The 16508-nt window shown below is 34.0% G+C and overlaps 1 pseudogene; it reads left to right on the forward strand.

Annotated features, from left to right (window-relative positions):
- Window positions 1-10714: 10714 nt before the first annotated feature.
- Window positions 10715-10859, forward strand: LOC116271564 (annotated as a pseudogene).
- The last annotated feature ends 5649 nt before the right edge of the window (window positions 10860-16508 follow it).

Consider the following 16508-nt stretch of genomic DNA (forward strand, 5'->3'; position numbering starts at 1 on the left):
TCAGCTCACTGCAAACTCCGCCTTCCAGGTTTACGCCATTCTCCTGCCTCAGCCTCCCGAGTAGCTGGGACTACAGGCGCCCGCCACCTCGCCTGGCTAGTTTTTTTTTTTTTTTTTTTAAGTAGAGACGGGTTTTCACCATGTTAGCCAGGGTGGTCTCGATCTCCTGACCTCGTGATCCGCCTGTCTCAGCCTCCCATAGTGCTGGGATTACAGGCTTGAGTCACCGCACCTGGCCCAGCAAGTATATTTTTAAAATGCTCAACATTACTAATTCTCAAAGAAATGCAAATAAATATCACAATGAGATGTCATCCCATACCAGTTAAAATGGCTATTACCAAAAAGACAATAACAAATATAACAAACGCTGCCCAGAATTCTGAGAAAACAGAACTATTATACATGGTTGGTGGCAGTGTAAATGGGTACTGCCATTATGAAAAACAGTGTGAAGGTTCCTCAAAAAACAAAGAACATAACTACCACATGATCCAGCAATCCCACTGCTGCCTATATATCCAAAAGAAACGAAATCAGTATGTCAAAGAGATATATGTATGCTGGTATTTATTGCAGCACTATTCACGTAGCCAAGATACAGAATCAACCTAAGTTTCCATCAACAGATAAATGGTTAAAGGCAATGTGGTAGTTATACAGAATAAAATATTTTCAGCCATAAAAAATATAAATTTCTGTCATATGCAGCAACATGGATACACCTGAAGGATATTGTGTTAAGTGAAATAAGTTAGGCACAAAAAGGCAAATGTTACATGTGCAGGAGCTTTAAAAAGTTGATTTTATGAAGGTAGAGAGTAGAAAGGTAGATATCAGAGTCTGGGAAGGGTATTGGAAAGGATGGATAAAACCAAGTTGGTAAATAGGTACAAAAATACAGTTAGATAGAAGGAATACATTCTAATGTTTGATAGTTTAGTGGGGTGGGCTACAGTTAATAATTTGTTATATATTTTCAAATAGCTAGAAGAGATTTGAAATGTTTTCAACACAAGTAAGGGATAAATATTTGAGGTGATGAAATCCTAATTACCTTGATTTGATCATTACACAATGTATGCATGAAAATATCACATGTACCTTATACATACAATGATTTTATGTCAATTTATATAAGATAGGGAGCTGTCTAAGCACCAGTCCCATGGTGAATGTAAATGTAGAAGCATCTGGTCACTGAGGGGAAGGACAACAATGTGAAGATATAGTATCTGGATAGAACTTCTTTCCCCAAAAGAAATAAAGACCAAGTCATTATCATAGACAGACTTGGCATTGCAATGTGTGCTGAGGCAGGAGCTCAGTCACTAATTTTAAGATAAAGCATGTGGAGCTTGTCTTCAAGAAGCAAGATGCGAACATAAATCTATTACTGCAGCCAAGGTGCAAAATTAGGTAATATCGACAACGAGGTGTTCTTAGAGTGATCCTTGGTGATTTTTCTGTCTTTTGTATTCTTTCTGCCCAGAGACAGAATGAGAGAACAAGCATCTGGTGTGCATAAACTACAATAAAAGTTTGTGTCCTTTCCTTCCTTCCTCACTTCCTCCCTTCTTTCTTCCCTTCCTCCCTTCTTTCTTCCCTTCCTCCTTCTCTTTCTCTCTTCCTTCCTTTATTCCTCCCTCCCTTCCTCTCTCTCTCCCTTTTTCCCCTCCTTCTCCCTTTCCTTCCTTCCTTCCTTCCTTCCTTCCTCCCTCCCTCCCTCCCTCCCTCCCTCCCTCCCTCCCTCTCTCTCTCTCTCTTTCTTTCTTTCTTTCTTTCTTTCTTTCTTTCTTTCTTTCTTTCTTTTTTTCTTTCTTTCTTTCTCTCTCTCTCTCTCTCTCTCTCTCTGCTTTTTCCTTCTTTCTCTTTCTTCATTCTATCATGCTATTGATCTATCTGTCTGCCTGCTGGCATGCTAGTCTATCTGCCCATCCATTATCCATTCACTCATCATCCGTCCATCCATCCATCTATCCATCCATCCACCCACAGATACATTTATTTAAAATAAGGGGCAAAAAAAAAAAAAAAAAAGAAAGAAAAGAAAAGAAAAGAAAAAGGAAAAGGAAAAGAAAGAAAGAGGCTAGGCATGGTAGCTCATGCCTATAATCTCGGCACATTGGGAGATCAAGGCAGTTGGATCACCTGACCAACATGAAGAAACCCTATCTCTACTAAAAATACAAAATCAGCTGGGCTTGGTGCCTGTATTCCCAGCTACTCAGGAGGCTGAGGTAGGAGAATCGCTTGAACCCGGGAGGAGGAGGTTGAGGTGAGCCGAGATCACACCATTGCATTCCAGCCTGAGCAAAAAGAGCAAAACTCCATCAAAAAAAAAAAAAAAAAAAAAAAAGAAAAGAAAAGAAAAGAAAAAGAAAGATTACAAGATTACAAAGGTAACATATTTAGAGTACAAATAAAATTATTTGTATTTCTACCTTTCCAATTCACTAAGTCCCCAACCTTTTCTAGATCCTCACCAAGGTTCTCTTACATATACATGCAAATATTTGGATACATGACCAACTTTTATCTTGTATTTAAGTGGTATCCAATAGAAGACAACACACACACACTTGTACACCACATGCATGATCTTAATTTTTTAATAGCCGAATTAACAAAAGAACAAGTAAACACTTTTAATAATACATTTTATTTAACTCAATATATGTGAAATACTGTATTTTCAACAAGTCAACATAAGGCATACTAATGAGATATTTGATGTTTTAAATATTGTCTTTAAAATTAGTGTGTTTTACACTTAGAGTACATCTCAATTTGAAGTAGCCGCATGTCACATGCTGAAAATCCACGTATGGTTATGACTATTATATATGACAATACTTATACAGGTTATTCTACCATACACACTATGGGGCACTTCATCTGCTCCTTATAACATATTTTGGTCATATTCTTGAAGAGGATGGTGCGCTATGTCTCACTTTCTTTCTTTCTCTTTTTTTTTTTTTGAGATGGAGTATTGGTCTATTGCCCAGGCTGCAGTGCAGTGGCACCATCTTGGCTCACTACAACCTCTACTTCTTGGGTTCAAGGGATTCTTCTGCCTCAGCCTTCCCAGTAGCTGGGATTGCAGGTGCATGCCACCACACCTGGCTAATTTTGTATCTTTAGTAGAGATGAGGTTTCACCATGTTGGCCAGGCTGATCTTGAACTCCTGACCTCGTGATCTGCCTGCCTCAGTCTCCCAAAGTGCTGAGATTACAGGCATGAGCCACTGCGCCCGGCTGGCTATGTCTCACTTTCTAAGCGCTCCAGACCATTCCATTTTATGGATGTTTCAAGTAGGGCTTAAATGTCTCTCAATGCAAATGGAAAGACTAAGAAAGCTTTAAACATTATGAATGAGATAAAATGTTACGAGTTAAAGATGAGTAAGTGAAATTTCAGTTGTTATGCAATGGAAATTGAGACATTGGAAGTCTTAACAAATCAATATACAAAACTATATTTAAATATGTTTTACTTGAGTATTAGGATTGAAAATCCTAAAATATTGACTACTTTTAATGATAACTGGAAAAGATAAAGAGAAGAGGCTTAATAGAAGCATCATTTACATCTTTATTGTGACTTTGAGATTATTAGGTGTGATCTGGTTATTTCCTTATAATTATTAAAAATATCAATAATATATTTCTTATGGAATACAAAGTTATTTTCCTTGGAAATGCTTCAGATAATGTTCCAATACATTTGAGTTAACTCACATAGTCAGCATTGAAAGGTGATTAAAATAAATTATCAATTAGAAATGCAAATTAACTTCAAAATGTATGCCGACATGTACACTCAATGCTGAATGACTAGGCAAACCATGCTATTAATTCTATACATGTATAGGATCATTCCAGCTGCAATCTCTGAACAGAGTGTTGGAATCAGGCAGAGATTTGAAGCTCAGCTTAGTTGCTTTGGCCAAGATTCACTGACACAGGACTTAGACTTGCTCTGCTGTAGTTGGCTGAGCACTGATGCTCATAGATGCACACATATACTTTATACCAGATCGAGCTAACTGGTTCGTTTGAATAGACAAATTTCTCTATTTAACACTAATTAATAGCATTATTTCATTTTAAATGCTGAATAGTTTTAAAGGCTATATTTGCATGTACAAAAACCTTTGTTTTTTGTTTTTTGGGTTTTTTTCTTTAGAACTATGCCAAAGTTTTATACTATCAATTTTATTTTGGGGGAGGTGTTCAGGTAAGTGTTCAACCAACGAATACTCATCAATTCTAAAATAATATAAGAGAATTCCTCTTTTAAAAAAACACTAACTTAATTGAGTTTTCATTTTATTAGCAGCCTTCTGGTAACTGGGACTACATTTACTGACAAACATACAGCAATAAAAGAATAATTATAAGATTAAAATTATTAATAGACTGGGAGAAAAAAATGGCAGATAAAAGTACTACATAATGAGGATATGATTTTTATTTTTACAAAATTCATGAATGCTCATCTGATTTAAATACTGACTTAGCCCTTAAAATCTTTTAGAATGTGCCTTTAGTGTTTAAGCACCCCCAGAAAGAGATTTATTTATGAAAAACAATATAAAATAATGACTTAACTTTTTCATTTGTAAATATAACATTTTAATATTGATCATCATATAATAATAGTAATAATAATATTTAAATCTCATTAAATTGTAACATATATCAGAAAATTTAGAATGAAAGGATTATCTTAGTCTAGAGATGAGGCTAATTTATCTTTTAAATAGACAGCATTATAATTACTAATTTGATCAGAGAAACTAAGGCATAAAACACCTCTTCATTTGGAAAGTTAGTACTATAATTTTCCACCATTTCTTAATAGTACTATTCTTGTGTTAATATTTTATCTATTTAAAAACTTGTGAAAATAAATTAAATCCAGAGTGCCTGATTTTTCTCAAATTACAAAGTAGTGTTACAAAAATGAGATTACAGAAAATTGTGACACCTCATTCCCAGTAAAAGTAAGAAAGAAGTAAATTTTTAAAAAAATTATCTACAGGATTTAAAAGACAAATGCATAAAAATAATTATAAATCTCTACTATTGGACCCAAATGTATAAAAATATAATGTGTGACCACAGCATATAGGGTAAAAAGATAGAGCTGTAGACATATGTAAATTTGGTATGCTATTGAAGTTATGTTGATATCAATTCAAATCAAGTTGCTACAAATTTAGGATTTTAAATGTAATCCCCATGGAAACCACAAATAAAATGTTTTAAAAATATACATAGAAGGAAATGAGAAGAGAATCAACAGAGTTCACTAAAAAAAGTCAACTAAACATAGAAGAATGCAGGAATGGAAGGAATGAAAGAAAAAGAACTATAAGACATAAAGAAAACAAATAATAAAATGACAGAAGGTAGAAATAAGTCTTTCCTTACCAGTAATTGCTTTAAATGTAAATGGGTTATTTTAAAATAAAACACAACATGATACAACTACACACTGTCTCTCAGATACTCATTTTAGATCCAAGGACACAATATATTAAAAGTGAATGAATGGAAAATGGTATTATATGCAAATAATAATCAAAAGAGAGTTGAGGTGACTATACCAATATCATGCAAAGCAAACTGTATGTGAATAAAAGGTTACATGCAACAAAGGACATTACATATTGATAACAATTTCAATTTCTCAGAAAGGTATAACAAAAACATATGTACCAAATAAAACTGCTCCCAAAATATATGAAGCAAATTAAAAAAAAAAAAAAAAGAAGGGAAAAGTAGACAATTTTACAACAGTTGGAAATTTCAATACACCACTTCCAATAATGGATAAAACATCTATATATAGATTAATAAGAGAATAGATAAGTTGTACAATACTATGAACCCACTAGGCCTAACAGATCTATATAAAACACCTTACAGTAGCAGCACACTCATTATTTTCAGGTGCACGTGGAACATTCTGTAGGACAGATCAAATAGGCCACAAAACAATTATTAGAAAAATGCAAATGAAATACAATCTCACACCAGTCAGAAGGGAGATTATTAAAAAGTCAAGAAACAACAGATGCTGGCAAGGTTGCAGAGAAATAGGAACACTTTTACACTGTTGGTGGGAATGGAAATTAGTTCAACTACTGTTGAAGACAGTGTAGAGATTCCTCAAAGATTTAGAACCGGAAATATCATTTGACCCAGCAATTCCATTATTGAGTATATACTCAAAGAAATATAAATTATTCTATTATAAAGGTACACGTATGTGTATGCTCATTGCAGCACTATTCACAATAGCAAATATATAGAATCAACCCAAATGCCCATCAATGATAAACTGAATAAAGAAGGTGTGGTACACCTTGGAATACTATGCAGCCATAAAAAGAAATGAGATCTTGTCTTTTGCATGGACATGGATGAAGCTGGAAGCCATTATCCTCAGCAAACTAATGCAAGAACAGAACACCAAACATTGTGTGTTCTCATTTATAAGTGGGCGCTGAACAATGAGAACACATGGACAGAGGGAAGGGAACAAAACTCACTGGGCTTAATACCTAGGTGATGGGTTGATAGGTGCAGCACACCATCATGGCACAGGTTTACCTTTGTAAAAAACCTGCATGTCCTATACGTGTACCCTGGAACTGAAAAAATAATAATAAACATAATTTTAAAAAATGAAATAATATAATCTATCTTTTCTGACCACAGGATATGAAGCTAGATATCAATAACAGAAGGGAAACTAGGAAATTCATAAATACAGGGAAATAAAATAATGTACTCAAAACCAATAAGTCAAAGAAAAATGTCACAAGAGAAATTAAAAAAAATACAGACAAATGAAAACCAAAACACAGCATATCAAAACTCATATGTTTGAGTAAAGGCAATAACAAGAGAAATTTATATTATGAATGCATACCTTGAAAAAGAAGAAAGATCTCAAATTAAGAACCTAGTTTTACATTTTGAGAAACTATAAAAAGAGAGCAAGCTAAACTTAAAGCTAGAAGAAGGAAAGAAATAGTAGATATTAGAGTGGAGATAAATAAAATAGAGAGTCTTGTCTTTGAAAACATCAACAAAATTGGCAACTTTTTAGCTAGAGTGACCAAAATAAAATCAGAAATAAAACTGTTGACTATACTATCAACTTTACAGAAATAAAAAGGATTGTAAAATAATATTATGAACAATTTTACACTACAAAATTATAAAACCTAGAATAAATAGGTAATCTTTTGGAAACATACATATTACCTAAATTGACTCAAGAAAGAACAGAAATTTTCAACCATTGTGTAACAAGACATTGAAACAGTAATCAAAAACTTCCTAACAAGAAAAAGAACCAGTGGTTTTACCAGTGAATTCTACCAAATATTTAAAAAACAAATACCACCAATACTTCTCAAGGTTTTCCATAAAATTGAAAAGGAGGATACACTTCCTAACTCATTCTAAGAGGCCAGCATTACTCAGATACAAAAGTGAGATAAAGACATCACCAGAAAAGAAAACCACAGGTCAATATCCCTTATGCGCAGAGATGCAAAAAGCCTCAAAGAAATATCAGCAAATTGAATTCAACAGCATATTAAAAGGATTATAAATCATGACTAGGTGGGATTTATCCCAAGAATGCAATTGTGTTTCAAAAGCAAAAATCAATTAATGGAATACATAATATTAATGGAATAAAAAAAATGCACAATAATCTCAATTGAACAGAAAAAAAAATTGACAAAATTGAACATTCTTTCAGTATAAAAAAATACCCAACCTAGGAATAGAAAGAAACTCCCTCATTATGATAAAGGCCATATATAAAAAATCCACAGCTAATAGCATATTCAATGTGGGAGGACTGAAAAATTTTCAGAAATAAGACAAGAATGTCCACTTTCACTGCTTTAATTAACATAGCATTGGAAGTCCTAGAAAGGGCACTTAGCCAAAACTAAGTAAATTAACTAATTAACAAAGAACATTCAAATTGGAAAGGACTAAAATTTTCTCTGTGTGCAGATATAATCATCTTATACATGAAAACCCTTAAAGATTACACTATAAGTTAAAAAACAAAACTAAACTAAACTAAACTAAACCAAAAAAAACACTTATAGCTAATAAACAGAAGCAGAAAAAATGCATGATAGAAACTCTATACCCAAAAATCAAATGGGTATTTATACACTGGAAATGAGCAAACCAAAAAGGAAATTAAGAAAAAAATGCCATTTATAGCAGCATCTAAAATAGTAAAACACTTAAGAATATATTTCGTCAAAGATATGAAAGATCTGAACGCTGAAAACTACAAGAAAAATGGTGAAAGAAATTAAAGACTTTTTATTTAAAAAAGAAATGTATCCTATTTTCTCAATTAGAAAACTTAATATTGTTAAGATGTCAATCAATATTACCCAAAATGATCTATATATAGACTCAACCCCAAACCTATCAATATACCAACATCCTTTTTTGCATAAATGAAAAATCTGATTTTTTAATCCATACAAAATTGCAAGGGGACCTAAGTAGCAAGCCTAATATTTAAAAAGAAGAATAAGTCATAGTTCTTATATTTTTCAATTTCAAAACCTAGTACAAACTACAGTTACCAAAACAGTAAGGTATTGGTATAAGGAAAGACATATAGACCAAGGAAGTAAAATTGAAAGTCAATAAATAAAACCTTACATTTATGGCCAAATTATTATTGGCAAAGGCCCAAAGTTCCTTTTCCATTAAATGGAAGAAGAACTCATGTTGAAATTTAAATTCCCATTGTAATGGTCTTCAGAGGTGAGACCCTTAAAAGCTAGATAGGTCATGAGTACTCTTCTCTCATGAATTGATTAATGCTATTATCTCAGGAATGGGTTAGTTATTGTGGAAGTGGGCTCCTGAAAAAAGGATGGATTTAGCCCCATTGTATCTCTCTGTCTCACGTCCCTGCCTACCTATTCCCCATGGGATAATGTGCAAGAATGCCCTTATTATCTGCCAATGCCATGCTCTTGGACTTCCCAACATCCAGAAATGTGAGGCAAGTAAACATCTACTATTTATAAATTACCCAATCTGTGGTATTTTGTTACAGCAGCAGAAAGTAGACTAAGACAGTCTCTTCAAAAATATGGCTGAGACAACTAGATCCACATGCAAAAGAATATGTTGGATATCTCTATCAAACCATGATCATACCGTACCATGTATAATAAAATGGATCCCACTATCATACAACTTGATATCCTCAAAATGGATCAATGACCTAAATATCAGACCTAAAATCATAACTCTTCAAGGAAAACAAAGGAGCAAATCTTCATGACCTTGACTTTGACAATAGAATCTTAGGTGTGCCATCAAATGTGTGAGCAAAAAGAGGAAAACAAGATAAATTGGACTTAATCAATAGTAAAAATTTTGTGATCAAAGAACATTATTAAGAAAGTGAAAGGAAAACCTGTATAGTGGGAGAAAATACTTGCAAATCGTTTATCTGATAAGGGTTTAATATCCAGAATAGACAAAGAACTACTAGAATTTGTCTACAAGGAAATAGTAACCCAATTAAAAAATAGGCAAAGGCTTTTCTCTAGAGAATATACATATCAATAGCCACTAAGCACATGAAAAGGTTCTCAACACCGTTAGTCCTAGGGAAATGCAAATCAAAACCAGAAGATACCACTTCGTACCTTTTCTAGGATGGTTATAACAATGGCAACACCAAAGGAGTGGGGGACCAGTGTTGTCAAAGATGTATAGAAATCAGAACCCTCATACATTGCTGGTGAGATGAAAAATGATGCAATTGCTATAAAAAATAGCTTGGCAGTTCCTCAGGAAACTAAAGATAGAATTATCATATGACCTAGCAATTTCATTTCTAGGCATATATCCAAAAGAATTAGAAACAGAGACTCGGTTACTTGTACAACAATATTCACTGGAGAATTATTTACAGTAGTCAAAAAGTAGAAACAACCTGAGTGTCCAACAACAAATGAATGGATAAACAAAAAGTGGTATGTATTTGTAATGGAATATTATTCAGCTTTAAAAATGAATGAAATTCTGATAAATGCTACACCATAGATGGACTTTGAAAACATTTGGGTAAATGAAATTATCCAGACACAAAGGACAAATATTTTATGTTTCCATTTATATGAAATAGTTAAATTCATAAGGACTGAAAGTAAATTAGAGGTATCAGGTACAGGCAAAGGGAGGAATGGAGTAATTCTGTAATGGTCACAGAGATTCTGTTTGGGCAGTTAATAGAGTTTTGAAAATAGATAGTGATGACAGTTGCACAATATTGTGAATGCAAATAATGATATTAAATTGCATACTTAAGATGGTTAAAACAACTATATATTTACACATCTATATAAAACTGTCTTTAAGTATGCATTAATATCATTATTTATATATAATATCATTACTAATATATATAAATAATTTCAACTCTTCAAGGAAAACAAAGGAGCAAATCTTCATGACCTTGACTTTGACAATAGAATCTTAGGTGTGCCATCAAATGTGTGAGCAAAAAGAGAAAACAAGATAAATTGGACTTAATCAATATTAAAAATTATTGTTATCAAAGAACATTATTAAGAAAGTGAAATGAAAAATATTGTATTATCAGTCAAATAAAAATATAAAATATATCGCTTCTCGGCCTTTTGGCTAAGATCAAGTGTAAAAATATAAAATATTTTCTGCAATGTTTGTAGAGACTACCTTTTTCCAGTTGCTTGATTTTACTTAAATTTTACTCCCCTCCTTTTATAGTAATGTATAAGCAAGTAAAATATAAATGAATATATAATTTATATAAAGTAATTTATATATAAATAATGATATTATATATATACATTTCCCCATAAAAGTTTTTCAAAATTCTGCATATACAAAAATGCAAAATAAACAAACAGCGATAACAACAAACCTGGAAATCAGAAATTAGATGCATCCACGTTAAAAATCTTTGATTTGGGCCAGGCGCGGTGGCTCATGCCTGTAATCCCTGCACTTTGGGAGGCCGAGGCGGGCGGATCACGAGGTCAGGAAATGGAGACCATCCTGGCTAACACGGTGAAACCCCGTCTCTACTAAAACACAAAAAATTAGCCGGGCGCGGTGGCGGGCGCCGCTAGTCACCAGCTACTCGCGAGGCTGAGGCAGGAGAATGGCTCGAACCCTGGAGGCGGAGCTTGCAGTGAGCCGAGATCACGCCACTGCACTCCAGCCTGGGCGACAGAGCGAGACTCCGCCTCAAAAAAAAAAAGAAAAAAGAAAAAAAAAAAGAAATAGACCTGTAACAGGTAATGAACAAATTCAGGCTTCTAATGCAATATTCCAAATGAAACAAAAATAAATTCTTCTCTGTGAAATTCTGACTTGCTAGATTATGACTTCAAAAAGTATTAATAATATAACATAAAGTCACATGAGTGATTAAAATATTTTATATTAGATAATGATCTCATAAGGACAAGGACCTTTTTTATTTTTAAATACTACTGAGGATATAAATATTTTAGGTAAAGTAATATTTTTGAAAACAAAAGCAATGATATTTGATGTTTTTTAACACTTTTGCAAATCTAATTCTAGCTAAAGTAGGATTCTCATATTTGGGTCTGCATTCAGTTTGCTAAGATACACCATTTGGTTTGAAGAATACAAAGAAAATACAATCGTACACACACATGTAGTCGAAAAGGAAGCATCTAGCAGACCCTGAACAATATCTCAGAGACTCCAGGAGACTTCAAGTCACAGTTTAGGAACCACACATCTATCTGGAAACAATTTTACCAAGAAGACAAAAAGACACTTATAAAAGACCTAGATGACATAGGTTCTATCTAGAATTATTCTCATTTTCCAGGACTCATAGGAAAGACACTTTTTTTTTTTTTTTTTTAAGGAAACAATCACAGATACATCTATTTTGGGATAGGTTTTCTCCTGCTGTTTCCCCACAAAGCTATGGCTTATCGCCATCCTTGTCCCATCATTTTGAGACAGGAGAATAGGGTCTGCAGAAAGGAAACTTAAGGCTAATTTGTGCTGACTTCCTAGAACTGAATCAAAAGGAAAACCTCACCTGTCCACATCCGAGTAACAAGAGGATCAGAGGCTACTCCCATTGCACCGCTGCCCAGATACAAAATGGAAAGTACCTCTGACTGGTCCCCTCCCAGAACCAATCAGATTGGTCATGAGCCATCTTTATTTACATAAGGTGTAACTTTGTAACTTCACTTCAGCTCTCATTAGTTTCCTTCCACAACCAATCAGACTGGTTGCAAACCAAGTTCTAATTTACATATGGTGTAACCAAGTAACCAGTGGGAAACCTGTAGAGGATATGTAAACTCCAGAAAATTCTGTAACCAGCACTCTTTAGCCCCTTGCTCAAGCCCGCTACCACTCTGTGGAGTGTACTTTCTAACAGTACTGTTTTAATTACTGTTTGTCTCAATACACTGCCATTGCTTACAGGGCATGGGAAATGTCTTTCCACTAGTTAGGACCATGTCACAAGTTAAGAGTACAAGGAATCACTTGGAAGAGTGTATAAATGATTAGTTGAATACACGGATAGAGCAAAATATTTAAAGTTTTATTTAAAAGGAAACATCAGTTCTTATGGTAAGACTAAGAAATCATCTAAGTGTTCATGTGGTCAGAGGATTTGGCAGGCTGGCAAGTGAGAGGCTTACATTCATCCATGCTAGCTATTGAACCTCTGGGGGAGAATTTGACATCTTGTAGACCTCCTGCTGGTATCCTTGACAGGTAACCAGCAAGTTTCTTTCTTTATTCTTTTAGTTTGCTGATGTGGTTTCAATGGTGGCATTGTTTTTACACTAATATGACTATTTAGAATCTGAAAAATATTTTTTATAAAATTATTCAATTTGTTTAGGATAATTTCTAAATTTAGATAATGTGATGGGAGCAATGAGAGAAACAATCTTTTATAAAAATAAAGCAATCATTCTTTCCAGTCACTTATCTAGATATCTCCTAGCAAAACTTCTTACACATCTCCCAAATCCTTGACAAGGTAATTTCATCAATGCCGTTTAATTTAATTTTAATTTTGCTATAGTTTTGTATTGATAGTAAAATTATGTCTTTCAGTTTGTGCATGCATATGTGTAAGCATGAGACACAAAGAGAAAAACATTGTATGACCTGTAGAATAAAAATATTAAATATTGTCTTGCAATTTTTGTAGAGACTTTACCTTTTCCCCGTTGCTTGATTTTACTTAAGTTTTACTCCCTTCCTTTTACAGGAATGTATAAGCAAAATATAAACGAATTGCTCAAATTTATATAATTAGAATAGAGTGAAACCTCTTGGATCTGTACTCTTTTTCATGACATTACTTTGCCTCCTTTCTCTTCCTCTCACCTACTCAATCTTATTACCATAGATGTGCATTTCCTCTTTCTTTTGGTGTTTTGGATGAACGCATAGTTGACTTTGTAGATCTTGCATAATGAAGCATTTGGTGGAAGTCCTGAAGTGGCTGGCATTCTTGTGTTTGCTCCACAGCTCAGTACAGATGGAAGCAGCGTTGATGAAACAATAGCTTCGTGTACACATTGAGCCACAGGGACAAGTTATTCCCTTGGGTTTCTCTTACCAAAACCCACCAGGGAAAGGAATTACCTTACTCAGGGGAAGGGTGGCTATTTGTGAGGCGGCCACTGGGTGGGGCAAAAGTGCATCCTTTGTAAGAGGACATTGCCCTAATTGACTAGCATAACAATAAGCTAAAAGTGTTTTCTGTTGCTTTAGGTGTTTTAGACATGAAGTCCTTGCCCATGCCTATGTTCTGAATGGTATTACCTAGGTTTTCTTCCAAGGTTTTTATGGTATTAGGTTTAACATTTAAGTCTCTAATCCATCTTGAATTAATTTTTGTATAAGGAGTAAGGAAAGGGGAAGGGGAACATCACACACCGGGGCCTATTATGGGGTGAGGGGTGGGGAAGGATTGCATTGGTAGTTATACCTGATGTAAATGACGAGTTGATGGGTGCTGACGAGTTGATGGGTGCAGCACAGCAACATGGCACAAGTATACATATGTAACAAACCTGCACGTTATGCACATGTACCCTAGAACTTAAAGTATAATAATAATAAAAGAAAGAATAAGTAAATAAATAATTTTTTTAAAAAAGTGTTTTCCAAATTTACGTTTGAAAACAAATTGGAAGACTTAAATTCAGAGTTAAGGAAGGTCTGAATTTTTATTATCTAGCATAACTCCTTTAAAATATTTTTATTAATTGCACATATCTTTGCACACATTAAAGAGGATTGTTCTCTCGCACACAGTACATGGACTAAGCACGATCATTAATTTGCATAATAGAAAGTAAAATACCAAGTTATTGTCATGTATAATAAAATTTTGTCTCAAATAGATCTTATCTGCTGAGTGTTTGCCTTTCTTAGTATGTATGTTATAATTTTGCTTCAGTGTGGCAATTTAAAAAATGATAGTTTATTGCATTTTTCTTCTTAGTTCTATTGCTTTGTGATTGTTGTAGTTACATTCATCAAACGCTACATTCATATGCAGCAACATAATTGTGGCCGTTCAGTATCTATAATCACTTACAGAGAATGAGTGGGAATTAGCCCTTAGTTGGAGTGTTTAAAGAGGGAAAGAGTGAGTGTTAGTGTTTCAGAACAGATGAGCCATTTTCTACCTTTGTATTTCTTGCAGAATTTGTGCCTAGTCTGATTTTCTTCAGATTGAGAAAAATGCTCTCTCTCTGAAGCATTTAAACAAGTACATTATACAAATGTTCTATTCAGGTGAAATATAGTATAATGTAGCAGTTTTTAAAGAGAGTCACTGCCTAAAAATCCAGCGCAATACGTCTGATTCTCACAGACTTTCTTTAAAAAAAAAAAAAGTTGCTTTAAAAATAGTTTTACATATGAAAGACTCATCTTCACGTATATTAGTAACAAATGTGGAAATGCCAACTGAAAATGATACTATCACAAACATTTCGACATTAAATTAAATTAAAACATGTAGTGATGTATACGGATGTATTGAGTGGTTTTGTTTTTGTTTTTCTCTTTTTGTCTGTGAGGCAGGACTCTTCTTTCCAACAAATGTGAGGAGATAGGTGCAGAGATATTGAAGTACACAATTTGGAAAAAGGAAATCAGTATTTAATGGTACCTTTCTTTTCCTTTTCAATTTTAATTTTCATTTGTTTATTGCCAAGAATTATTGCCAAGAAATTTCTTTCTCACTTTTTATTGTCAGTTTTTTTTTTTTTTTTTTTTGAGACAGAGTCTCGCTCTGTCGCCCAGGCTGGAGTGCAGTGGCGCGATCTCAGCTCACTGCAAGCTCCGCCTCCCGGGTTCCCGCCATTCTCCTGCCTCAGCCTCCAGAGTAGCTGGGACTACAAGCGCCGCCACCTCGCCCGACTAATTTTTTGTATTTTTTAGTAGAGACGGGGTTTCACCGTGTTAGCCAGGATGGTCTCGATCTCCTGACCTCGTGATCCACCCACCTCGGCCTCCCAAAGTGCTGGGATTACAGGCGTGAGCCACCGCGCCCAGCTTATTGTCAGTTTTAAGATGAAGCATTTTTAGAAGAAAGTCCCTGACTTTATTTTGCATTTATTTGTTATAGCTTAGGGATTTATTCATAACAATATACACAGTGAGTACACAAGATATTCAACTTTTCCATATGCAATCTCATTTTAAGTATGTTATAAAGTGTTGCAAGATAACCAAAAATTGCATCCAGCAATAAAATGTGCTATAGTCAATGTTTCCATTATTCTATTGCAACTGAATGGATAAAGCACCATCTTAGTATGATTATTCCTCGGCCTTATTTGTGACCACTGAGTAATGTTAGAGAATGGTTCACTAACAACTTTAGGAATCAAGATGATACAATTCTAAAACAAATTGGCCCGTCCAGATATGTCATGGAAATGCTATGAGTATCAAGATGTGGGTAAAGAAAACAGGAAAATAAATGAGACTTTGTGAAAAATAGCAGTAGTAGCAACAATAATAAAGATAAAAGTAATAATATATAATAAGAATGCAAATCCTATGTACAGAACAATGTACCTAGTCTGCACTAAGAGATACATATTCCCTAAGTCCAATCCCTGTAATTCCACAATACAAGGTTTACTCCCATTAGCAGATGTGAAAGCAGCAAAGTGAAGAAATACAGTTTTCCCAAGACTGGCTTGAAAATTGGTGACAGAAGGGTGGTTCCAGGATGCATTTAGTATGACTATAAAATTAAAAGTAAGAAAATATAGATATTTTATACTTGTTCAGTGTTTTACAGTTTACAAAGTGCTTTCATACCACTATTTGATTCTTTCTGGATTCCTAGGAGATAACAGATATTATTACTAACCCTGTGGTACAGA

Source organism: Papio anubis, chromosome 19 (assembly GCF_008728515.1).
Source record: "Papio anubis isolate 15944 chromosome 19, Panubis1.0, whole genome shotgun sequence".
NCBI classification, from domain to species: Eukaryota; Metazoa; Chordata; class Mammalia; order Primates; family Cercopithecidae; genus Papio; species Papio anubis.